General features: G+C 40.8%; 2 long non-coding RNA genes across 2 annotated transcripts; both read left to right on the top strand.

Moving 5' to 3' along the window:
- The first annotated feature begins 955 nt into the window (after positions 1–955).
- Positions 956–19,265, top strand: LOC129186078 (uncharacterized). The gene is made up of 4 exons (XR_008572194.1): positions 956–1,089; positions 1,702–1,769; positions 2,886–3,007; positions 18,781–19,265. It is a non-coding gene; the product is annotated as an uncharacterized LOC129186078 (long non-coding RNA).
- A 413-nt stretch (positions 19,266–19,678) lies between these two features.
- On the top strand, positions 19,679–24,863 carry LOC129186082 (uncharacterized). Its single transcript, XR_008572195.1, has 4 exons — positions 19,679–19,756; positions 20,164–20,302; positions 22,465–22,636; positions 22,706–24,863. It is a non-coding gene; the product is annotated as an uncharacterized LOC129186082 (long non-coding RNA).
- Positions 24,864–27,006: the final 2,143 nt, after the last annotated feature.

Here is a 27,006-nt window from a genome sequence, read left to right on the forward strand (position 1 = left end):
AATGGTGCTGCCACTTGTCTGTTATGCAGCAAAATATGCACTTGTCGACTGCATCGACCAGACACTCTTTGAGCATTCGCCTCAATATTAAGCATCAAAGAGAGATATTACTTTGACGTGATAGCTCTGTCTGCTTTCTCTTCATTTCACCTTTGATAGCAGCTTCAGAGAAGAAATATATTAAAGAAATGGGGTGAAGGAAGGAAAGGATAGGGGCTGCTCCTTGTTGCCTGGCAACTGCTCCCCCCACAGTGAGTGTATGTCTCTAAAGAGTAATGTAAGTCTGGGCTGGGTTTTTTTGTTTATTTTTTTATGAATATATTTGTCACATATTTCTTTCAGGACTGTGGCAGCCCCTAAAGACAATGAGTATGAGGGTGGAGGGGGTGTTTGATCCCTGCCAACAGTTTGACATTCTAAAGTCCCTGGGTCCAATAACATAACATGCTGTTAAAAACAACTACAAACAACTTTGTGGTCCTCCACATCTAACCATTTCAGCTTGTACACACGTCTTCCTTGTATCAACACATTCCACCTGAGAGACCTCTGCAGAAATCAGTTCATGTCCAACTAAGCAACCACACCAGCACAGCGGGAAGCCTTGCTCAAGGGTAACCGGGTGCTCAGGCAGAGGGAAGTGTTGCTCTGCTGTCATCATAGGGAAGCATTTTTATGAAAATTCACATCTGCAGCTACAGCGTGTTATTAGCTTGCTTACTCACCAGTCAAAGAGGGGCTTGTGTTGCGATTGTGCACCTGTCATGCCCTGTTCTCACACACGGCCATCGGGCAACTGTACCCTCAAAGCAGTGAGTCATAGCATATTTCACACTCTTAAGATAATGGCCCAATCTGCTCCAGAGTTTTCTCTCTCTCTCTCTTCCAGGCAACATGGGGAGCCATGCGCAGGTTTGTTTGTGTTCCTGTTTTGGTCAGCGCACATGATGAGTTAGCGATTTCCTGCAGGGAGAGAACTAACTTCTCAGAGCTCTTTCTTCTTTCGTGTGACTCCAAAAGCCTGTGTGCCTGAACACTCACAGAAACAGACACGGAAACCCGGCACACAGCCTTGGAAAACCCCTGGAGGTTAGTTTGCTTATTTTTGGTCTCCATCAGGTTTGCTGAAGGGTGGTGCGGCTGCTGTAACTGTGATTACACCTCACTATTTGTCTTATTTGTCCTCAAACCTATTGGTTCCCAGGTTTTTTGAGCCCACAGTCTGGCTCGCATTCCCACAAACATGGGAAACCGGGCGGAAGGGGTCCGATGTCATTGTAATCTTATATACTGTAGTAATCTAATGCTATTGTTATTTTCTCATTTAGAAAACAAATAAAAGTTCAACATCAAACTAAACCCACTACATGAACAGTGACTCACCATCAGTACAATAATGGTGTGGTTTGATACGTGTGCGTGACTGGCCCAGCGTGTTTTCCCAACGTCTTCAATGCCATTGTGGAAAGTTCTGGGTAGTTACTTTACTTTGTACTTCTTTTACAGTGGTTTGGTTGGAAGCGATAAAGATACATGTGCGTAAGATACATGTCTTTGTATATTACTTTTCAAATAAAATAATTGCCAACATTTCCAAAACGTATAAGCATTTACATTAAACTTGATGTAGTCATTTACCAAAAAAAGTGTCTTTTTTTATTTATTTATTGACTTTTTTTTTAATCATTGCTTCTGAAAAAGGTTTTCCACGCTACCAAGGGTTGAAGACCTCTGCTCAATCTGGGAAAATCCAATGTTCATTACACACGGTATGTCAATGTTCATTACATACGTTATGTACATTCATGACATAGTGGATATGTGGTTTATTAAATGAAAAACTCTGACACGGGACAGTCAGAATCCAGACTGGCTTATATCTGGTCCTCCATTTCTGAAGTCCATCTTACATTTTGTACTGCTGCCAGTCACCATTATTTGTTTGTTATGCTTCCGTCGTCTTGTGTTTGATGGCTTCCTGATTGGCTACCTCACACCACAGGATAATCTGTTAGTGTAATCTTTAGAGTCATCATATCATTGGGATTTTGCTGAAGGAATCTGGTTCAAAATTGAAGATTATCTTTGTGTATACCACTTAGCACATGTATTTTTAATACTTGTTTTTTTTTCGGTCACCTGCACAAGTGGGAAATTATTTTTGACAAACTCTGTCCACCCCTGCTAACATAGGTGGTGCAATGCCCAGTCTCTTGTGCCAGTTTTTTTTTTTATTGTTGTATGACTGAATTACCAGCTCGTCCCTGTCTACTGTCTTCAGTATTGTTAGATATTATTACAGCTTTAGAGATAGATACATTGCTCTTATTTTGTAATACAATTTGAAAAGCTTTTGAATTGTGTGACCATTGACTACTTCTCCGATAGCAACGTGGTCCAAAGAAAATAAAATAGCTTTTACAGTATCATTATCATTATATTTTATCATAGTTAATGTGGAAATCTATCCATAAATATCAACATTTAATTTTTAACAAATGTGGTTCCTTATTAGTCAAATCTAAAATACAGTATATAGTGATGTTCTGACATACAGTGGAATCAGTGCTGTGTAGTCAGGGCCATCAAATCCTTCTCTGCTGGCCTAAAAGACTGACCGACATTCACAACTTATATTGTACTATTTGTTCTACGAAATTGTGTTAATTTATTCCAACACTCAATTATTTTTGTTTAGTAGTGTGTCTCTTGGCTGCACTGTTTTAGTAGTGTACTGTGTAAGTTAGATTTTTTGTCCAATCAGATTTCAGCTTCTATGTGTTGCCATATCACTGTAATCTGCACAGGGCCTTCAGAATTACGATTTTCGGCCCATGTCACATACCCAATATATGCAATGGGGCTGTTTTTTCTGTTTTTTTTAGCCAATCAGACTTCACCTCTCAGCTAGCGGGCCCATGGTTTTCTGATTGGTCGATCAGAGCAAACCTGTTCAACAAGCAAGTTCCACCCACGATGGCTGACTAAGGAGGAATTGACATCTATGGTGAGTAGACGTATTTCACTTAAAAGGTTTCATATTTTTGTCACGTTATTAGATAAATATTGATTGTGAACTGCTTCAGATGCTGCAGATCTTTGGAGTTGTGGTACTTGTGGACCACCAATCACTGGAGGAAATTAGTCATTAACTCCTATTTACTAGCGGTAATGTAAGTCAGGCATATTGGTGGCTATGTATTATAAGATAAGGTGACTTCTATTATTCTTGATAGAGTATTGGTATGGTATTGTGGTTATCTTACTTAATGTGTTGGCGTGTCCCTATGTTCACACTGCCAATTCCGATCTTACATGCGATGTGACTGCAGTGTGAACGGTCAGGTCGCATATATCTCACATATGCGTCATCGAAAAACTGGTAATGCCGTGCTTACCGAGACTTTGATAAAGGTACTCACTGATGTAGGCAAAAGCTCTTCTTGTCATCCGTAAATACATTTTAAAAAGTGTCAGTGAAGCAGCTCACAGTGTCACTGCCACACACACACGCTCCTCGGAACAGACATTGCAGCAAGTTCTCTACAAACTGCCATCACCAAAATTCTTGCCCTCTTTCTTCTTAATCTGCTGCAAAGGATGATTTGTAGGGATGGGCGAGTACACCACTGTCTCTATCTGTTCTGTTCTGTTCTGATCTGTAAGACTCTATTATTTCATTATTTTTTAATGATTTGTGTGAAGTTGGTGATTCATGCAAACATCCAGTGATGGCAAACAGGGAAATAATCTGTCAGCCTTGTTCACTGTATTTTTCTCAAAAGAACCACGTTCAGTACTACGAGCAACGTTTTCCAACTGACTTTATATCACCAGCCAAATTAGAAGCAAGCAGATGGAAAAAAACCCCAAAAACATCGTCAGTGACCGACGCAACACAAGCCATTTACAGATCTGTCTTGTCAAATGCACCGCGTACGCAATGAAACAAGTTCACCAAGTTTAGATACACACTGAAGTAGTGGCGAGCTGAGGAGGCAGTGAACAACATGACACAAGCTATTTTCAAGTCTGTCCTGCCATTTGCACCACATACGTTATGAAACAAGTTTACCAACTAACTTTAAATATCATACAAACCAAAGTAGAGGCAAGCTGAGGAAAACTGAGTACTAATTCGAGCAACGTGAGCTGGAATCAAGCCACTGTCTGTGTGTGAAAGAGTGAGACACCGCTCCTCTCCAGCTGCAGTCTGCAACAAGTTTGTCTAGGGAGGAGTGTTCAAGCGTGAATAGTGAATTTATAAGGAGTTACCCAATGAGGATTTTCCTTCAGCACGAGTACAGATAATGATGGGCTGTACTCGTTTCATGCTCGTACTCTATAACAGATACTCGTCTAAAACTAGTATGCGGCTCAGCCCTAATCATTTGGTTAAGAAAATATTAACTCCCTTTGCACAAAATCCTTGACTGTGCCACAAACGCGCCAAAGAGTGCTCATACTTGCGTGATCTTTACTTCCGTAAAGTCATGGGAATTAGTGATGTCGTGCTTTTGCACATGCACGTCACTTCATGGGCGCTTTGCGTTCACACTGACAAGTCGCATTTTTTTAGCAATATGAATGACCACATAAAAAAATCTGATTTTAACAAAAATCGGAATTGGGCATCACACCCTGCAGTGTCAACGTAGCCAAAACGCCTATATGGCGCATCACTAACAAATCCCTGCTATGGCACGTATTTACTATCGTTGTTTTGTTTTTTGGTACTGGCTGCCACGTTGTCTGGCAAAAAAAATCATTCTGTCCTGCTCACTGAAGGCCCAGGTACCAAATGCATCGGCTGTCACTGCACAGAGGAATTATTTCTTACATTTCTACAATCTCATATTTAATGCGAAATTTGTTCTCCAAAAAGCTGCTGAAACTTTATTATATCTGCGTGGTAGTGAGAGTGAAAATGTACTTTCTTGTTCTGCTGTCTCGCTATTCCCCACCAGCGGGGTTAGTGGGAGCAATGTGCTGCGTTCAGCTCCCTGGTGTAGGTGCAAACTCTCCAACTCTTCACTCACATGGCTGCGAATACCACTTTGCCCACCAGCCCTCCCTGACTTTATGGGAGCTCATACTTGGCTGGCCTTGATTTGATTAATGATCTGGGGTGTTCACTGATTGCACAGGCTTGCATATGCACATGCTCGCACAACCTTGCACGTCTGATGCATAGATACCTGTAACGAGGAAGTTACACATGTGCTGTGAGAAAAACATCCTCTTATTATAGTGTAGCTTCAGTATTAAAAAGCTGTAGTTAAGAGCACAGAGATATATATACGGTTCCATAGTGGTTCTTTGGTTAATTTCAACCCGTCCATTACCACAGATATGTAAGGATATTTATCCGACTTACAAACTTAAATTTTGACTTACCCACTTAAATATTCATTAAGCATCTGAGCTTTGCAGACCTTTGATGAGCCCTGCTGAGTTTGCACTAAAATAGATGGGCCCTTGTTTTGCAAAGGCAGAGGTCAAGTGTGTTACAAATATATACATACAGTACACGCACACAAGGATGGAGAAAAAACACAGTCTGAAGGTCGCCTAGGCAGAAATGTCAAAAGTCCGCAGCCATTTCATCCATCTGACTGGGTGCGAATTCTATGTAAATAAATTAGAATCCCCGCTATGAGGTGTGTTCTCTCAGGTGAACTGAATAAGGTCCGGTCGCAAAGGGAACATCACTCAGTTCGGGTATTATCTTCTCAACCACGGTGTGGTTTTGGCTTGAGAATTGCTTGAGAGCTCATATTTCATCACATAGGAGTCTTTTCACTTCTTTGCACAGAAAACAAACAGGAATTCCACATAACCTTAGCACAGCGTGTCAAATCAGTTCAATATTTAGCTGTCATGCTTCCATATATTTGCTCCCAAAAGTTTATTTGTTTTCTTCTTTTTGTATTGTCGCTTAGGCTTTGATACTGAGGCTGCACCAGAATAATGATACCAAGGAGAAACTATTTTCACCAGCAGACACAAGAGTTGAGAATACCAGCAAATTATGTTGAACAAGAATGAAGTTTATTGCATTCAATAAAAGGGTCAAAAGAAGGGTCAAAGAAGAATGAGTATTTCAAACCTGACTATTATGAAAGTGTCTAAAAATGCCAATTGAAGTTCTGTGTGTTTATTAGGGTGTTCTGTTTACTGTACAACTCAACAACAGAGATACATTTTAAGAATGAAAATGGCATATTTTTTGGTGGATTGTTGTGGACAATTTCCATTATCACCAGTGGAGAGAAGACAGAAATTGCTCAACGACAGATCTGTCTTTTTGGGTTTTTATCGTGCTGAAGGGGAAGACCGTCGAAACACGCACTTGAGAGTCTGCTGCAAGTGCCTCCCCGAAGGACAGGACAGAAGCATAGTTATACAAACATTATCAGGGGTGTAAGGACATATTCCGGGTCAATCAGAACCTGATGACGTGGAAACGACATTGGAGAAACTTTTTTTCGGAGAGAGAAGGTCTCAAGCCAAGAGCAAATAGTCAAAACAAAGCATAATTTGTCCTTCTAGCGAATAAGTCTGACATGCTGGCAGAAATACTCTCTGTGTTCAAATCAATATGCCTAATGCTAAAATATAAGACTTCCATCACAGGATTGGATGCAAAATGTATGAAAAATATTCTTCCTAGATAAAATTATTACCGTTGCCATACAAGTTAATAGATATCCGTTGTTTGATCATACAAACTCCCATGCCAAAATGGCAAAACACTGGAAAACGATTAAAATAATTCAAAGTAAAGGTAAAAATCTTTGTTACTGTAGTCCTCCATAATTTTGTAATAATAATACTACTAATAATTACATTTCTTCACTGTGTCACTGTTACCCACAATGTCAAGATGTTATCCAGCAATGACATACTGCAAGTATTTCACTATTCAATAGCTATTCAACAGTTCAACAATACATAGTACAAAGGATCAGACACTGACAACCTTCAAATATTTCAAAAAAATATTTCAAATGGTCTCTTTCAAAAGCAGAACTCACCATTTAACAGAACACAGTGATAAGTGAAGGTATTTCACAAATACATTTTACCTGCATTTCATGAGTTCAGTGACATTTTTAGAAAGTACCTTAAAACTAGAATTTGATGTATCCATTACAAAGTGTTAGCTTGAAGAACTAATGACCTGTAGGTTAACTTAAGTACAAATGTACCTTGTATTTGGCTGGGGGTGTTTTTGAATGTGAATCCTCCACATTTCCTTTTTATGCTGCTACCACACACATTGGAATGTTTTCCAGTCCCGGACGCACAACTTTGAACACTTTTTTTGATGGCAAGGGTTGTGTAATGTGTGCATGATGTATGAAAGTATGTGGACATACTTGGAAGAAGGAAATCTGAGCTGTGTTTCGATGATAAATTAAAGAAATAACAACTAGACATAAAATATAAGACGTACATAAGTCTGTTATCAATGTAATGTAGTCGTCCCTCGCTACATTGCGGTTCGAACATCCCCCCCTCACTCTGTCGCGTTTTTTCAAAAATTAACAAATTAATTAATAATCACTGTTTTGTGGTTGACTATGGCCTATTATTACTAAAAAATATTGTAAGACAAGCTATATGTAGTATTCTGGTAACAAGGTGTCAGTAATGTTACATTGATGAGACGGGCATTACATTACATTACATGCTATGCTAGCGGCGGGCCGTTTCTTATCTCCATTTTACTTAATCTAAACTTAAGACAGTGTTTCAAACAGAGTGGGGAAGAAGGACAAAGTAAGAAGCCAAAAACCTACCACTTCCACATGGAATGGAAGAACTTTTTTCACTCTATCCTGTCGGACATGCCATGGTTGACTCCATGCAGTGTGAAGGGACTAACTAGTTAGCCCGGTAGCGTGGTAGCTTGCTATGCTAGCGGCTACCTCTTGTCTCTGCAGCGATCCCGTAGCCTGCACAATGTAGTGTCAACAAAGAGTAAAGGTGAATATTGGGGTGACTACTGGGCTCTAATAATGTTAAAAAACGTATTTACAAAGTTATAAAAAGGTTTTCTATGCTCTAACTACAAAAATATTACCTTTATTAATAATGAATCCTACTTGGCGGAAATTCACTTCACTTGCGGTCAGGTCTGGAGCCAATTAACCACGTTAAACGAGGGACAACTGTATTAAAATATGAGCTTGATACTTAAGAAGTGGCCAAATACCAACTAAAATACTATATTCAACAACCATTCTGGATAACAGAGGACATCCATCCATCCAATTTCTATGCCTCTTTTCCTCATTAGCATCACGAGGGTATGCTGGAGCCTATCCCAGCTAACTTCAGGTGACAGGCGAAGTACACCCTGGACTGGTCGCCACCCAATCGCAGGGCACATACAGACACATCACATTCATACCTATGGACAATTTAGAGTCTCCAATTAACATGCATGTTTTTGGAATGTGGGAGGAAATGTGGGTATGGAGCTCAGAGTAGGAAACCAGAGTACCCGGAGAAAATCCACGCATGGGGAGAACATGAAAACTCCACACAGAAATGCCAGGTCTTCCCGATCTCCGGACAGTGGTTAGCCAACATGCTAACCACTAGACCACCATGCGGCCCTAACATGTCCTGTTTAATAGAAGATCTTCATTATCCATTATCCAAAATGACTCGCAGAAGTATTTCCACTTCATCGCCAGTCTAGACAAGCACTGGAAAGCGGAAGACGACGGACTTTATGCGCATGCGTTCTTTCCTCTTCTGTAGTTTTGGTGTTCTGTCTGAGTGTCTGTTCACAGCCCCGCACGTAGGTGTGCCTTATGTATCACACCCGGATGTGACTATAACGCTGATGCAATTTTTTTTCAACCTGGAAAAAAAAAAATCCCAGGAGCATTCATGTGGGGGCAGGGCCATAGCCTGCTACATTCTACAGACAGGGTGCTCCGGGGGTCTTGTGACCTGCCCAGTCAACCGAAACCAGCTAAGTGACGTGTTTTTTATTTATGGCACTCGCTAGACGAAAGACCAGTGTCATAAAACCAAAGCAGGTGAAGAAGCATTTAGTTTTTTGGCTGTGAAGTAAATGTCATGTTGTGAGTCGAGCTGTTAAGATCTGTGAGGGTACAGCAGACACATTAGAGGATGGCTGAATGAGCTGCACAACCTTTTCATCGGTCATGCAGCATGATGGGAAAGATATTACGTGTTCCTCAAAAGTTCCTCAAAATGCAACTGAGCTAATTAGACTGGCAAATAGTGGGTAGCCATGGCATGACAACGGGAAGTCAACAGCAGCCCAGCTGTTACAATCAATTCCTCCTAGTTATCACCCATGGCTGTGCATAATGGAATAATTAACATAAGAGTATTTGATTGATTTGCAGAATTTTCATTCCCATAAAAAGTAGGATTAGCTCTGTGAGTTGCCAACCAAGGTCTGTGCCAGTTCAATTATACAAATGTCAAAAAAAGAAATGAAATCAATTCCAAAGATTAGATACGATCTCAAAGATCTGTTAATGGAGGTATTCCACCGTGACAGGCACAGCTCTCACCAGGCCCATCATTGTGTAATCTTCTCTCCCTTGATAGAATTAATTCTGAGCATAATGGAGAAATTATTGTCATCCATCCTGAGCAGGGAAGACTGAGTTTATTCAAATAATTCCCGACATTTGAGACACGTGTAAATGAATGCTGGACCAACCGCACAAGCAGTTTGACTGAGCAGGGCAATGTGATGAAAAAGGGTCAGGGTTACAAGAAAAATGGTCGAAACATACACATTGTGTGGGCAGCACAGGGGAACTAGTGGTGGGCACGTCTGCTTCACAGACTGCAGATACAGGATGAAATCTGTGTAGAGTTTGCATGTTCGACACTTGCTTTCATGGGTTTTCTCCGGATTCTTCCCAAATTCCAAAAACATGCATATTAGGGTAATCAGAGACTCTAAATTGGCAAAATTGATGGGTGCATATACATTATCATTGTAGATGCAAGTGCAAGTAAAAAAAATGTACACTCTGTCCATTTGCTTGGTGTAATGAAAATAGAATGAAAAATAAAACCAAGAGTTCAGGTTTTTTTGTTAATTGGCAAATTACACACTGCCTCACTGGTACGACGTAACCCTATTTACGTACAAGCACAGTAGGTGAAAGTCATCATCTTGCACTGGAAATGTGCTTTAACTTAACTTAACTGTTCACTGAAAAAAACAAAAAAAAGCAAGCATGGTTTGCTATCTGTCACGTGGATAAAAAATGGAGTGTTGGCTTCACAAAAAGTGTTCCAGCTCAAGACCTGGGACAGCGGGAGGTGTCTCAAGGTGAATAACCTGAAAGTCTAGCAGCACCACCTGAGTGATAAGCGTAGGGCGCCAGGAACAGCAGATAACGGCTCTTGCAAGATTCACATAATTTCCAAATAGGAATTGACACGCACGAACATAAACAACATTGCATACCCCCATGTAATTTTCTCAGCTACACAAAAGCTTGAAACCAGTAAAACGTAAGGTACTAGGCAAAACACAGCGTCTACACCTATTATCTGATTCTGAGTTCTTTCGGCGGAGGGAGCAACATGGGAAAAAACTCTGTTGCACGACTATGAAACAGTCACACGGTGAACTGTTCTCTTGTGGCGTTGCGACTCAAAAAGGTTGAGACGCAAGAACGCAAAAATGTATACTCGGCAACCTCACCTCCCAGCAATTCAATCACACATTTCTAATGGGAAATTCATGTTGTAGTTGTTCACATTTAAAAGCGGTGATGAAAGACTATCTGTAATTTTTAGCGAGCATCTAAACATGGCATGTGGCTCCAAAAGTCGCTAGTTTCTTGTTGGTGTGCTAATAAAACAAAAACGTTGAACACAAGATTTGTCCTAGTTAGAAACTGATTATTATTATGTCTTTTGAAAGACATCAAGAGGACAGAAGCAAAATTACAGATAAGGAAGGCAAATGTGTGTTGCTGTGTGGACTGATGCATCTTCCCAGTATGGCACACTGTAGCTTTCCTGAGTTAATTAACTCTGCCAGTCGCCTCTTAACCGCCCTTACTGACCCTTCAGAAAGATTTTGTCCTGGAGCGCATTTTTCACTTAGTCTTGTCGCTGTATGCTGGAAGACATTTAATGTTTACATTTCAAACCAACATGCCATCTGAGAATGTTTCATCCAACTGTCTGTTATCTTATTCCATCATCATTTATGGAATGACACCGAATAAACTGCAGAAGTCAGTTTATAGAAATGATTCGACTTTTTAAAAAACAATGTTGCTAATTTCAGTCAAGTATTACCAAAGCAGGACATTAGTATAGTCAAACCTTGGTTTGTGAACGGCACAGTTTTCGCATGATTTGGTTTTGGTTGAAAATTTTCACCAAAACGTTGTCTCCCTTCTCATGCGCTGTTATCATGCAATATTTGCTTTTTACCCTTTGGCATATTGAATCATGTGGTGTTAAAAAAGATGTGGGTGGGCTACCACCAGCATTGGATCTTGGATCGCACAAACAACACCAAATCTTGCGATTTTTTTGATTTCACAATACTACGGTATCCTGTAAGGCACATTCATTTGGCAAATTCAAATGAGGAAAGTTATACCAATGAGTTTGTTTGCCGCATAAACAAACAAACAAGTTCCATCCTGGCGTAGAAAGAGTAAATCAGTATGTCCCAGTATTTTTCTATGAGTCATATCTAAATGTTGTGCAACTGTGGTTGTGCTATGTTAGTGTCTGTGTGTCAAAAAGGCCTTCAATGAGAAGATACTCGCCTGAAAATACAGTGACCTAATAGACTGACTCCAAAGGTGTAATAATAATATCTAACAAAATAAATGCTCGTACTGTAAAAGAATCATCCGCTTGGCCATTTAGCCATGAAGCTTTGATTGTGTACAATTTTGGTGTCAAAACCTGAAAATCTTTGAAGATTGAAATACATCATCAAAGTGGGAAGCTAACAGCTAACGCTAATTAATGAAATGGCCCATCACATTGAACAAATTCGAGGGAAACGAGCGACAATGCAGGTCTCAATAACACCTCACAATCCACCCGACTGTGACAAACTGTGATGTCCATGAAAGAAGAATGGTTAACAAACTTGGATAAAGGCATTGGGGATGAAACACTGACGGAGGAATTGAATGAGGAGATTGCATCAGCGCAGAACTACCAGGAGCTCGTTCTCACGTGAAAGGCTTGTGCTAGCAGGTTCATTCAGAAGGAACTGGATGCTGTGAGCGCTCATGTGAGTGATGCAAGTATAAATTCCACCAGACCATCAACTCAACAGACTGTTAAACTTCCTAAACTGGTGATAACGTGATGTAGATACATGCCGCTGGCAAGAATTTTGGTCTCTATATGAAACTGCTATTCACAACGATAACACACTGTGTAAGAATGAAAAATTCACTTATCTGAGATCTTATCTAACTGGAGCAAAACAGCAGCAAAAACAATAACAGGACTGAGTGTGACTGATTCTAACTATGATGCAGCAATAGCGATGCTTCAGAGTCACTTTGTAAGGAAGGACGTCGTAGTCAGTGCACACATGTCGAAATTATTGAACCTGACTCCGTGTGAAAAGATCTGCAGATATTGCTGCGCTCAGACATCTGTACGATGAGTCCTTTGGGGTTGACAGTGACACATGTGGCCGTCTGCAACCTTGCATTAGCGCACACGCGCAAGACTCACCCCAGCGGTGAACGGAAGGTGGCTCATCCAGTTTCTGCAAAATGAAGTCGAAAGCAGAGAAAGAGCATTTCTGCTCAAAAGATCAGAGGGACGGCTCAAGCAACAACTCATGCGGCAAGTTGACATCCTTCGCTGAAAACAGACCTAAAAAAAATGGAGTGTGCCATCGGGAGCTGCATTGCACACAGCAAGTACTCTTCGTCAAACACGCATATTGCGACAGCATCAGACACCATCCAGACCTTTGTCCCGACAATTCTGTGGCTGCTCACAAGGAGATATTGAAAAAACTGGGACGATTTTATGTGTGCTTAGGCCCAAAACACACTAACACAAGCCACATTCTGCAAGGTTAAGTGTTTCATTTGCCTTGTGCAGACGTAGACCAGTCAGTTTGCGGCCAAAGTGAAGCAAAGCTAAACATAGACAACAGCAGTACAGCCACAGCGGTGTCCTCTGAGTGGAGTGTGTCGAAACTGAAGACTAATGCCCAGAACACAGTTCTACTTCAGACTAGTGATGGTAAACTCCGTTCCTTTTTACTGACTTGAATTTTTATGAGTCACTCACTAAAGTGAACCTGATTCACCCAAGTCGAGTGTCACAGCGCGCTTTCGCAAAAAAAACAACCCAAAACTCACACAGAGACTCCCATAGACAAACTGTAAAGTATACGCAATAAGCAAACACCTCATTGAGATGGTTGGTCCGTTGCAGTGATATGTTTGGATGTGGCAGATATGCCCCTTAAACAAATGCAAAAAAAATGATCAAACTTAATAAAACGCCTTTCTACAAAATTTGTGGAGGCTGGTTTCACGGCGGGAATCCGCAGTATAATGCCACAACATAAAAGTCAACAAATGTTGCTCTGTTCTGTTCTTAAAATGATGTCATAATGGCCAAATACAACCAGAAGTATTTTTTCAGCCTTACCTGTGATAGGTAATCCTGTGAGATTCTGTTTGGACTGTAATCCGGTTGGTACAATTTTATGCAGAGTATGAATAAGGCACCTTCCCCGTCCTCTCTTGCCACATCTAAGATGGCAGTGGCAGTAACATCAAATGATTGTTGTTAGAATTTTAGAGAGAGTGCTGTAGTTTTCCTGGTTTGTGTTTCACGCTCCACAAAAATGGTTTCAATAGTAGAGCTGTAACAAAACAATAACGTCTCGCTATGATCTTTGACCCTAGCTACTTCCACTATTTCAGATTTGTTGTCCCTAAGAATCAATAGGGTTCAAACAATCTCAAAAGTTTGAAGATACTTCTGCGGTGAGCGGAGTGCTGATAAGAAGTCTCAACTGACGAGGTGGAATGAGTCCAAATCCTCTGTAATCCTGTTGTTTCATGGGGACAACAGCCATGTGTAGAATTATCCAAGTGCACACTTTCTGACAGACATGTTAGTGTCTGTGTGTGTGCCCCACTAGGGGAGCATCACAGTGATTCATTGGTCATCATGAGGAGAGAGACAGGGGCGCACAGCCAGGCCGCTCAAACGGCAGATTGTGGGAGGTTTGGGACAGAGGATGCTGCCGCTTGATTATGCCTTCATTTTTGATTTTTTGAGTCATCTCAGCTGTCACTGTCTGTGGAATTAGTCACAAATGACATTCAAATGTCAAACACGTGTCACCGTTAGCTTTGAATGCTCGTCCAGTGAGGGGATACTGGGAACTCCTATTGTGTGGTTATGTGGTTGTTGTTGGGGTTTTTTTTGGTTGTTTTTTTTTTTTTTCAAATATCTGCCAGCAACATATTCCCACGGTGGAGCATTTTGTGTTGATGCGCAACATGGGCAGAGGAATTATTTGGATTAAAGGATTAATGATGCTTCGTGGCAGTATGTAGGTCCACCTGGGCTTACTTTGTTGATGCGCTTCTATACAAAGGAAACAGTCAGTAAACCAATGTGGCATGTTCAAAAGGGGTTAAAAAGGCTCCCAATGTGTTACTCGCTCTCAAAGAAACTCCCTGCATCTGTCTGTGCTGTCAGTTTCATTAGCAAGGACACAAACTGCGCCAGCAAGTGAGCGATTGGTTGCAGAAGTGGACGTTGCAAGGCCTGACTGTAGATGCATGCAGTACCTATAACAGATTGCAGAGAAAACAAAACCTGCTATTTCAGTGCAAAATTGGTAAATGATGGTTGTATGTAATAAATATAATTAACAACCAGCAAGTCAGAGCACAATTAGACAGAAATTGATCGATTCAAACCTGCGACAGTGGCAATCATCATTACCTTCGCAAAATGCGTTTTCGTTATTGTTGTTACAATGTAACATTGATTAATTTATAGCCATTTTGAAGGATTACACACAAACTAAAACATTGGATTGTGCAGGTTTATCTAATACTGTAACACTGAACTTCCAGCCTGTGAGCCAACATGAAATTAGCATCGAAAAATGAGTTTTGTAAAGCCTTTTTTGCAACACACTTGAAAACAGAAGTGTGATGTCCCACTGGTGTCAGTGAGCTAACTTTTGACACCAAAAGGCCAGAGTCCTTGACCTACGAATATCCCACTAGAAAATACTGTACTTATGCAGCTCAGAGCTGCTGGATCACTCATCATCCTTGATATGCGCTCGCTGTTGGACGGTCCCACCGCACCGGGATGTCCACAACTCTGAATTGTATTTTTTAATTTCTCAAATGCCAAATGAGTCCTGGAGTGCTCAAGAATCAACCAGCAGTCAGTAATTTGCATCTTCTCTTTTCATTGACATAAAGCTGCCATTAATATTTCCTGGCACTGACTGTTTGTTTGGATAGTTAAATCCCCGCTGTGTGTGTCACACAGTTTGGGATATGAAAAGCCCCAAATCGCCCTCTATTTGAACTACCGTGTGGGCAATTGCAAATAAATGAAAGTGAAATTCAATTCAACCATACACAGCAACTTTATTAAGTTGGAAATATTCAAAACCAATTGGGACCTTGTTCTCCACAATGGTGCTAAATAATCTCAGATAGTGTTGACTGGAAAACAGGCAACACCGGCAGAGCAGAGACAAGGTACTTGAGATCTGACACTGCAGCTCAGCAGTGATGGGTGTTGAGGTTCATGGCTGGTGAAGCACTGACTCCTTTGGAGTTTTATTTTTAATGTTTAAAAAAAATTAAAAAACAGGTTGCTCATTAATAACAAGAAACAGAAGAGAACACAGCCGTCCCTCGCTGCACTGTGGTTCAAACATGGCTCCCTCACGTTATTAAAAAAATATTGAAAGACAAGTTACATGTAGTATTTTGGGCACTAGGAGTCAGTAATGTTACATTGATGCGCCATGACAGATTAAATTATCTTAACACTGCATGGAGTCAGCCATGGTATGTCCCACATGACATCGTTTTCCTCCCAGTTCTCCTTCCATTTCGTGTGGAAGTGGTAAGGTTTTGGCTTCTTACTTTGTCCTTCTTTCCCACTCAGTTTGAAACACTTTCTGAAGTTTAGATTAAGTAAATGTGTCACGCTCTGTGAGTTAGTCTGTGCGACATTTCGGTTTATGTTCACTTTTATGCCTTAGTTCCGGTTTTATGGTCTTATTTTGGTAGCTCTTCCTGTTCTGCCTGTTCTGTGTCTGCCTGATTTGCTTTTTCCTTGATCACTCACAACCGTTGCTAATTCGAGTTGACTGTTTAGTTCAGGTGCTTTCTTCTTAGTTTTCCTTTGCATTGTTTGTTGAATCTTGACACGCTACTGCAAAGCTGTCTTTATTGAATCCCTGCTGCTGCACTGCAGCTATTATTTTACCTGTAATTGCTTCCTGCTTTCTGCATCCTGGGGTCGTCGCCACAAAACCACAAGCCAAGACGTAACGAGCTCAGTAGCTTGCTATGCTAGCACTTGTGTCCTTTCAGTGATCCCGTAGCCTGCGAGTCGAGCAATGTGTTGTAAACAAAGAATAATAGGAGTGTAAATGTGACTATATAAGTGTTATTTAACATTTAAAGAACTCTAAAAATTGTATTTAGAAAGTCACAAACAGGTTTTCTATACGCTAACTACAAAAATATTAAATTTATTACCTCCGCCAAGCGCAGCGCGGAGGTTTTGTTTTTGCTGGCGTTTATCTGTTTGTCTGTGCTCAAAATAAATGGATTTGGCTGAAATTTTCAAGAATTGTCAGAAATGGAATATGGAAGAACTGATTCAATTTTTGGGGTGATCCAGATCACCGTCTGGATCCAGGAATTTTTGGCATTTGTGCATACAGCTCCACAAAAAAATAGTCCTAGCACATGTTTGGGACGTTTAGTCTTCCCGATATATTTCGCTATCATGCTAGGTGTTAGCATGCTAACGTTACCATGCTAGCATGCTAATATTAGCATAGTATCATTTTTTGCCCCTTTCATGGGTAGACATCTTTATAAACACTTAGCACTATCATGATAGATTTTAACATTCTAACATTAGCTTGTTAGCATGCTAACATAATCATACTAACATTTTGTAGCATTTTCGGAGGTAGGCACTTATACAAACACTTAGCGCTATTATGGTAGGTGTCATCATGCTAACGTTAACATGTTAGCATTGTTAGCATTCTTTAAGTCATATGTAGATAAAATAAATGTCGGACTAATATTTATGGTGTTAATCACAATATGGGGGAACTATGGCGCTTGATGGAGCCTGTGCTATCTGAGTACTTTTCTAGTTAATATTGAATCGTTCTTCGCGCGGAAATTCACTTATTGCGGTCTGTTCTGGGACAAATTAACTGTGATAAACGAGGGACGACTAAAGAATCATATTCAGCGAGTGTGGCCGATTCCTGCATCTCCCTCCTGTGTTTGGGTATACAGTATATACAGTGGGAAATGTAAGTATTTGATGCCCTGTTGATTTTGTAAGTTTAACCTCTTACAACGATATGAACAGCTCAGAATTTGAAAAACAAGACAAAATATATATATTTTTAAAAATCATAAAAAAATAACACTAAATAAATGTTACAGTATCAAATTATTTGTATTTGATGAGGCAAATACTGTAAGTACAGTATTTGATCCCAAAGCAAAGAGTGGCTTTGTACTCGGTGGAGAAACCCCTGTTGGCAAGCACAGAAGTCAGACGTTTCTTGTCGCGTTGCGCACATCTCGGAAGAGATTTTGGTCAGAAAAAAACAGCCTCAAGTGTTTCCACCCTCATGTCTGACAGTAGAGATGTTGTTGTCGGGGTCATATTCAGCATTTCTCTGCCTCCAAACACGTTGACTCGAGTTTATGCCAAAGAGTTCCTTCTGAGTCATTCATTGGCAAACTCTACATGTGTCTTCTTGAGCAGGGGGATCTTGCAGCCACTGCAGAAGCTTAATCCTTGACGGCGAAATGTGTTACTAATGGTTTTCTTGGTTCCTGTGGTCCCATCTCCCTTGACATTTTTAACAAGCTCCTCTTTTGTAATTATGGATGATTACGGCGATAGTGGTCTCACTTCGCTTCTTATTGATGGTTTTGTATCCCATTCCAGTCCTGTGCTGGTCTACAATCTTGTCCCAGATGTCCTTTGACAGCTCTTTGGTTTTGGTGATGTAGAGGTTTGAATGGACTGTTTCCGTGACAGGTTTCTTTTATCCACATAGTGAGCTGAGCTTAGGAGTACTTTCCTAAATAGGACAGGACTGCTTTGTGTGCTTCATAGGCACATAACCAGTCTGTGGCTATCAGTGTGGCTATGCTGATTAGTAGGGGATCATACACAGTGGAACCTCTGTTAGCGTACGAACCAGTTAGCACTTATTTACATCAAAACTATGCCACAGTTAGCGTATATGTGCCTGTTAACACATGGCACACATCCCGTGGTGTTATTAATACACTGTGTGATTTCAAAGTGTTCTTAACGTATTTTTATCAAAAAAGGTTAGCAGCTTGTTAGCTTGTTGTGAACTTGAAACCGGAAGCGTAAGTTTTTGTCGTCCATCTCTGTCGCCTGTGTTTGACTTCATCGACTGATGCCGCCATCGTTCTTTGCTAACTAACACTGTTGCACCGCACGTCTCTGCTCTTCTTATAGATCACCGCTGCGAAAGAACACACAGGGGAGCCCAAGAAAGTTGCAATTGCCAGCATTTTGATAAGGAAGGTGAGAAACACTACTGAATTCAGGGAGTAACTCATCGCAAAACACGAAGATGGTGTTGATCCGTATTCATCCCTCGCTGCTGCCTCATAGCCGTCTTTGTCAACAATCAAGTCAAATTATTTTCTGCACGAAAAACTATAATTGTAAAACCATTTCAGAATGTGTTTTGTGTGAACATTTTTGGGTGTCCGGAACGCATACATTTGATTTACATTATTTTTTATGGCAAAGATTGATTCAGTTAGCGTACGTTCCGGTTTCAGTCAGACCTTCTGGGACAGATTAATGATGCTAACCAAGGTCCCACAAAAAAATCTACCATAAACGTGTAATGGGTAATCTTCCAAAATCAGCAGGGGATCAAATATTTATTTCCCCCTCTGTATATTAAATGTGTTTGGGGAGCATGGGCATTTACAGATGCTGGCACAGGATTGTGACAAATACATTTATTAACAACCTTTAAGCTCTTAAGGTTCATCTTAATTCAATCTTTACCTTTAAGAGCGCCTGCAAAAAAAGCATAGCAATAATGTTTTCCTGAAGTGGAACTTTAAACCCTGAGTCTTGTATCATGGTGCTACAAGTACCACAGCACACATTGTTGGCTCTCACTTATTTCATGGAGGTGCTTATTACGTGTACTTTCTACCTCAACTTTTTGTTTACAAAAATATACTGTATATAACATGATATACATATGTACAAGAAATCCAGTGCTTTAGAGCCTAGGTTCTCAAAGTGGCATACTCGTAGCGAAAAAAAATGAAAAACAATTAGCGCCCAATCCTCTCAATTACGAGTGTGCCTGAACGCCTCACGGCGCAATGGAGAACAGAGCAGAAAGCAGGAAGGAGGCAGCACACGATGTTGTTCATTGCTTTGTGTGCATCATGTCAACAAATAAGTAAGTTTGATGATTATTTTGTGTATTACTAGTGTTTAATCTCAAGCATTTTATTTATATTTGGAAGAATGCCAACATCAAATTGGAACAAAAGATATGTAGGATGATTACTTGCCTGTTGATCAGTGCTCATGTCAAACTTTATCAAAATGGCTTCAGGTCAAATGTCTGAAGGGGTGCGTCACTGCTTGGGACGCACTGCTTAAGACAATTCTGACTGTTCCTGCACAGAAAATATTTAGCAAAGCTAAGCACGCACTTTGCCTGTTGTTGTTTATTGTTTGATTCATTTTTAACAGCTATATTTAAACAAATTGTCTTCACCTTTCATCTCATTGTGATCCATCGTTCATGCAGCCGTTAATAAACAATGTGCATGTGTTTCTTCTGTCTGTGTGTTGCAACAGTTCTTATAGGGATGCAGAATTGGAGTGATATTTGTTGGGCTATGCTCTCCTCCATCTTTTGGGAAGCTCAGAAAGCAAAGCTTCCACTGCATCTCACCCTCACCGAGATGCTGTTTTCCCCCAATTAACCATGAATAAGGTTTGTGCTCCAAGGATGTGGAAGGGAATGTATCTGACCTAGATAATAGCAGCGTAATCATAGACGTAATGAATGTAGGGGATGACTGATTATGATCTTTATGCCACGTTTGCTTTCCAACTAATTCTCATGAATCCGATTCCTTATACAAGACTTAAACGCTACCGCTTCCACACCACCTAACTCTGCTTTTACTCCTTGGATTTCCCTTCAAATCAATCACGTTAATGTGTGCCTTGTCTTCTGTTGTTTACCCAGGTAAACACCGCCACCTAGTGGTTGATCTGCAAGATGACAGGTTTACGTAACCATAGTTGATGAGGCTTCATCGTGAACATCTGCTCATATCTCATTTTCCCCTCCTCTCTCTCATTAAGACGATAAGAGTATCCCTGTATATTAATGATTAATATACCAGTACTGCACGTGAATACCATATTAAGTGGGGTAGGTTTTGCAAACATTTGATGTATTTATTTATTTATTAAGGCACAGTGTGCCAGTTGGTCTGGATGGAGTGAAATGTTTATTTACTCAGGTCAGACAATGTAAATCAAGTGAATGAAAGGGTAGCTTCGTTTACTCTATTTAATTAGCATACTATATAATATGCAATATAATATTATATATACATTGGTGTGAAAAAGGGTTTGCCCTATTCCTGATACCCCCCCCCCCCCCCCACACACACACACACAATAACATAACTGAGAATAATTGAGGTGATAAAGCCATTTTTAAGAATTTCTAAAGCTTTGGGACTACAGAGAACCACAGTGAGAGCCATTATCGACAAATGGCGAAAACATGAACCAGTGGTGAACCTTCCCAGGAGTGGGCAGCAAAGCAAATTTACCCCATGAGTGCACGACTCATCCAAGAGGTCAAAAAAAGACCCCACAACAACATCCACAGAACTGCAGGCCTCATTTCCCTCAGTTTAGGTCAGTGTTCATGACTCCACCATAAGAAAGACACTGAGCAACTTTTTTACATCTGGCGTAAAAGTAACACCGCATTTCAGAAAAATATCATCGTACCGACAGTAAAATATGGTGGTGGTAGTGTGATGGTCTAGGGCTGTTTTGCTGCTTCAGGAACTGGAAGACTTGCTGTGGTAAATGGAACCATGAATTCTGCTGTCTATCAAAAAATCCTGAAGGAGAATATCCTTCCATCTCTTCGTGACCTCAGGCTGAAACCAACTTGGGTTCTGCAGCAGGACAATGATCCAAAACACACCAGCAAGTCCACCTCTGAATGGCTGAAGACAAAGGAAATGGAGACTTTGGAGTGCCCTAGTCAAAGTCCTGACCTGAATCCTATTGAGATGCTGTTGCATGACCTTAAGAAGGCATTCCATGCTCAAAAACCCTCCAATGTGGCTGAATTACAACAATTCTGCAAAGATGAATGGGACAAAATTTCACCACCGCACTGTAAGAGACTCATTGCAAGTTATTGCAAACGCTTGATTGCAGTTGCTGCTGCTCACGGTGGCCCGACCAGGGGGGCCCAATTAGGTTTAGGGGGCAATCACTGCAAAAGAAATTCAAATCAGGAAGGGGGCAAACACTTCTTCACACCACTGTGTATGTTTCGAACCGGAACCTCTGGTTTCAAAGCTTATGGACTGAGTTTCTACACAGAAAAGCACTGGTGATGCATTCATTGCCACAGCATCATCGCACTTACTAAATCTGTGTCTCGATTGGCGTCACATACTTCCATAGTTACACTTAACATTTTACATGTACAAGTGCATTGACACAAAGAAGTACCGCATAATGCAGTGCGCCGTCCGTACCCAGATGTTACACTCATCACGAACACACCCCAAAAGTGTACTGATGGAAGTATTCCTTTTTGGGGAAAAGGAAGTTTTGGTCCCCTGTAGTTTTTACCATCCAAAGACAATGTTACTCTATACACTCCTGTAAAGCTTCAAAATGAAAAAAGAAGGAATGCGAATGAGACAAAACATATTTGGAGTAAGCACGTTATTGCAAATTACCATTAAACTGAAATAGGCTGCTCATCAGCTGATCAAAAGTTTAAGACCATAGCTCAAGAAACCTGAAACCCCCTCCTAAAATAGAAATAAAATGTTCAAAAAATGACTCAGCAATGAGTAGCTGCACCATTCTTGTAAATCCCCCCAGGAATTGGTTTGGGCATGCTTGACGCCAGTGTTTCCATGAGGCTAGTGGGAATGTTGGTGGTAAAGATGGCTTCACGGAGGACATCCACTGTCTGGAGCTGATGTCCGTTTTTGTAAACGTCCCTTGCCGCCCACATGTTCTCCATTGGATTTAGATCAGGGGAACACGCAAGGTAGTTTAAAAGTGAGGTTATTCTTCTGGAAGAAGTCCTTTGTGTGGTTATGGCCTGGTTTTTCAACAGGACAATGCTGCAGTTCACATTGCCCGCCTGACAGATGAGCACCCTCTGTCATGAGGGATGCCCCCTGCAACATCTCCGCATAGCCAGCAGCTGTTTGATGCCCCTGAACAACCTGAAGCTCCATTCATCCATTGAAGAAAAAAGCACCCCAGATCATCCGTCCCCGCTGTCACTCTATGAGAACCTGGACTTTTCGTTTTCATTTCGTCCATGGCTCTGACAAACATTCGCAGGTACTCTCCACAAAGCCATTCTCTTCCTTTTCAGCCCTGTAGGCACAGCTCCATCTGCTGGATTTGGTCAGTCACTGCACCATTGGGCCCATAGCAAATGGACTATAAAAGCTAAATGGAAAAAAAGGGCTCTGCATCTTTAGAGATTCAAGAGTTTTATTGTCATATGCACAGTAAAACAAGTAGTTATACTATGCAATGAAATTCTTGTTCTGTTCATTCTCCCAAAAAAAGCAAGAAAGAAAACACAAGAAAATGAATAAGAACAGAAGAAACATTAATACCAATAAATTAAGCAACAACAACAAATGATCGGCAGACGCAAGGACAACACTGTATCACGGGTTAGCACTGCTACCTCACTGCAAATGTGTTCAGGGTAGATTCTGGCTTTTTTGCGTGAAGTTTCCCAGCTTTCTTCACAAGTCTAAACCATACCTTAAACCTATACCTTAAATTTATGAGAAAAAGTCGTAAATTCATAAGAATAAAGTTGTAAATGTACAACAAAAAACGTTGTAAATGTACAAGAATAAAGACATAAATTTATGAGAAAAAAGTCCTAAATTTCCGAGAAAAAAAGTTGTAATATTATGAGAAAGTCGTAAATTTACGAAAATAAAGTGGTATTATTACAGTATGTGAGGTACGTGTCAGAGGGAAAATAGAGCAGAGCTCTTCCGGAAGGAAGGGAACTTTCCTCTTGCTTCAGGCAAGCTTTTATTTATAACGTGGCAGCAAAACAGAGCAGTTGAGCACAAACAGATTAGCATGTCCTGTCTCACGTCCTTACTCTGCCAAAAGGCAAAGGTCAAAACTTTCTACCATTTTCCTAGCTGTCTCAGGCAATGCCTGTAGCATAAAGTTACAAGTTTTTTCTCATAAATTTAGGACTTTATTCTTGTAATATTACAAGTTTTTAAAAGTAAATTAATTGTAAAATAATCTCTGATTATTTTTTCCTCACTGTGGCTGTAATACGCCATCGTAATAGGCGTTGTGGTCCAGCTAATGATGACTAATGACAATGATTAATGAAAATAATGGTGATGGTATTCTTACATGGAAAATTTTCCATGTAAAACGTCATCACCCTTATTTTCATAATTATGGTCATCAGCATTATATATGAGTATCACTAATTAAGGTCTGACATATGTTAGCTTGAGTATGGAATAATGGTCTGACGTGTAGTGCATAGAATTATATAAAAGCCCATTCCACTCTGTTCAGGGTGCATTGTATGGACCAAACCAAACCTCCCACACTGTTATTGGCATCATACATGCCCCCCTAAAATATATTTTGTGCTGGCAAATATGCCGTGTTTACCCACAAGGGCCATTTTTTATCCAAACTGTGTTTGATTTTAGCACAGTCAGGAGGGCAATCAAAACAGTCATTGTGAATGGGATTTTTATTGATGTCGCCGTATTATGACAAGATGATCAAATATGCATAGATTGACTCACTGATAAGATTAGCATTGACTAAAAGGAAAAAAAAAACAGGTAAAATGGAAAGATACATATCTTATATATTATATTCTATATTGGAATCATTTTTCCACAAGACATGGTGGGGATACAAATATCTCAGAAGTTGAACCTTTATTTACGTCACAAGAATTGGAAGGAAGGTTCATAGTAGTTTGGTAAAATATAAAAACACTCAAGACAAGACAAACACAAAGTCGAGAGGTTGAACTGGGGAGTAAGACCTCATGTAACTCAACAGCAGGGTTGGGTATCCCATATTATCCCATATCGGTGCCAAATTGGTACGTTTGGAATGGTTCCGGTGCTTAAACGGTGCCTGAACTGAATGTGTGTGCAACGTTGGAAGGTTCAGTATGCATCTCGACTCGGTGGTGGTGTCCTAAGTCACACAGCCACAGCGTTTTCTAAAATTTTAAATGGAAGATTAAATTGTTTAAACTTCTGCGTGCCTGCATTGGACTCATTTCTTTCGTTACGAGTGGTGCTGCTTTGACAAAACAGCAAACAACATCAGCGTCTTGAAGAAGAAAGCTAAAGTTTTCAGCACAAAAATGTTTATTGTTGTTTTTTTTGCTGAAGTTAAGAGGAAGTGTGTCTGTGTATTCTATTTTTAGCTGTTGTAAAACCGCCGTTGTATAATGACTGCAGACATAATGACTGCAAATATTCAAACAACACATTACATTAAATAAATGTTATTAACTTAATTAGTATTTGATTCCATAAAATAAGTATTTGAGTAGATTTTACAGTACTTCCAGCCTATAGTCTCCAATGTCTCTTGTTGTGGTAGCGACGACAACCTGTTTCCCTTATACAGCCAAATCAGGACGTGCAATTTTCTCACATTTCTCTCTTGTTTAAACAACCTCAAAGTTCCAATTTCTTTAATGAAGAACCTACTAGGTTGGATGCAAGAAATTATTACATGACTCGTGTGTATTTCACTCCCCTGACTGTGCCTCTACATCCTGGTGCCGTTTGGCTGTAGCGTTTTTGTATCCTTGTTAAAACATATTGCACCTGTCGTTGTATTTTACTCCTCCTCGTCATCCTCCATGAACCGAAGATTCATTCCATAACGGCGCCCTAGAGCCACGCAACTTCTGCCTTCTTTCAGCTTGTCTGGAAGACCAACTTTTTGTGTGATGGCTGGCTTCCTCTGTCTTTTGGGTGCGACCGCAGGTGCCTTTGACGGTGCAGAATGTTTCGGCGACATTGTGGGTTTTGTCGGGGATAAACCTTGCAAACACACAGCACTTCAGAGTCACACTGCCAGCGATCAAACATGTCAATTTGGCAAGTTGAACGCATTCTGTCCCGCACACGAAGGCGTGGAGGAGATTGATTGACAATAGTCTGCGGTCATTTAGCCAATCAGGACGCAGAACACAATGCGTGGGTTCTCCCTTAGACAATCAGGACGCAGACCCAACATGTGGGTTCTCCCTTAGACAATCAGAACACAGAACACAATGCACGTTCATACACTGTAAAAAAAAAAATCAGCGAAACAGCACGTCCACGAAAGGCGAACCACGACGTAGCGAGGGAACACTGTATCTATTTATTTATCTGTACTGTACAGGCTGAGCTTGAAACTGAAACCAGCAAAATGCAACAAAACGGAGAGCAGTGAAGCATAAAAGCGTATTCAAGAGTCAAATTGCATGCTAAGTACGACAAATTCATACAAGTTGGCAGGTCTGCACTAATACTGAAAGTTCTCCCTGCCTCTCAGAGTTCATGTCCCCCCATGTGAGAAGCCCTGCATTAGATAAACTTTCTTTCAGTGTAGGTAATACTATTCAGGAATCAATAAAAGCTCTCTGGTTTTTGTAAATGTGGAATTTATAGCACAAGTCTTGTTTTGGACTGAATTCATTGGATCAGGCGTCAGTGGCTCAGGAGGTAGAGCAGCAGGTCGTCCTCGCAGTTCGAACCCCACTTCCTCCACCCCAGTCACTACTGCTGTGTCTTTGGGCAAGACACTTCACCCACCAGCACCTCCAATGCAGCCCACACTGGTGTAAAAATGTGAATGAATGTTTGGTGGTCGGAGAGGCTTTTGGCCCAAATCGGCAGCCACATTTCCATCAGTCTAGCCCAGGGCAGCAGATGTAGCGTGTGACTGAATGGAGCGAATGAATTATGGGTTTCACTGTGAAGCCTTTTGGGTATCTTGAAAGGTGCCATATCCAACCCATTATTCTAATTAGGCTTTGCAGGCGTACCTCCGTAAACCAGTCTCCAACCACTGACTTTACACAGCATTTATACATTAATCGACAAACTGTTTTTCTTCCAAGCTTTGGACATGTTCTGGCAGTCTGCGTCTAATGTTCCCCAGTTCTTCAGCCAGAAACAACACAGTGGCACTTTCACACAATGGTGGTGCCAATCCACCAACTGCCTGACTGCCAGAGAGTGTTTGGATGGGTGTGTGAGTCTGGTTCAGCTGACATCCCACGGTGCTTCAGTGCCATACAGGTGGCGCCATTCTCACAGCCCACTGCACCACTTTATACAAGGAAAGTGGGTTTCTTTGTGTTCCCTCGCTGGCGCCTGT

This window comes from Dunckerocampus dactyliophorus, chromosome 1 (assembly GCF_027744805.1).
Source record: "Dunckerocampus dactyliophorus isolate RoL2022-P2 chromosome 1, RoL_Ddac_1.1, whole genome shotgun sequence".
Lineage (NCBI taxonomy): Eukaryota > Metazoa > Chordata > Actinopteri > Syngnathiformes > Syngnathidae > Dunckerocampus > Dunckerocampus dactyliophorus.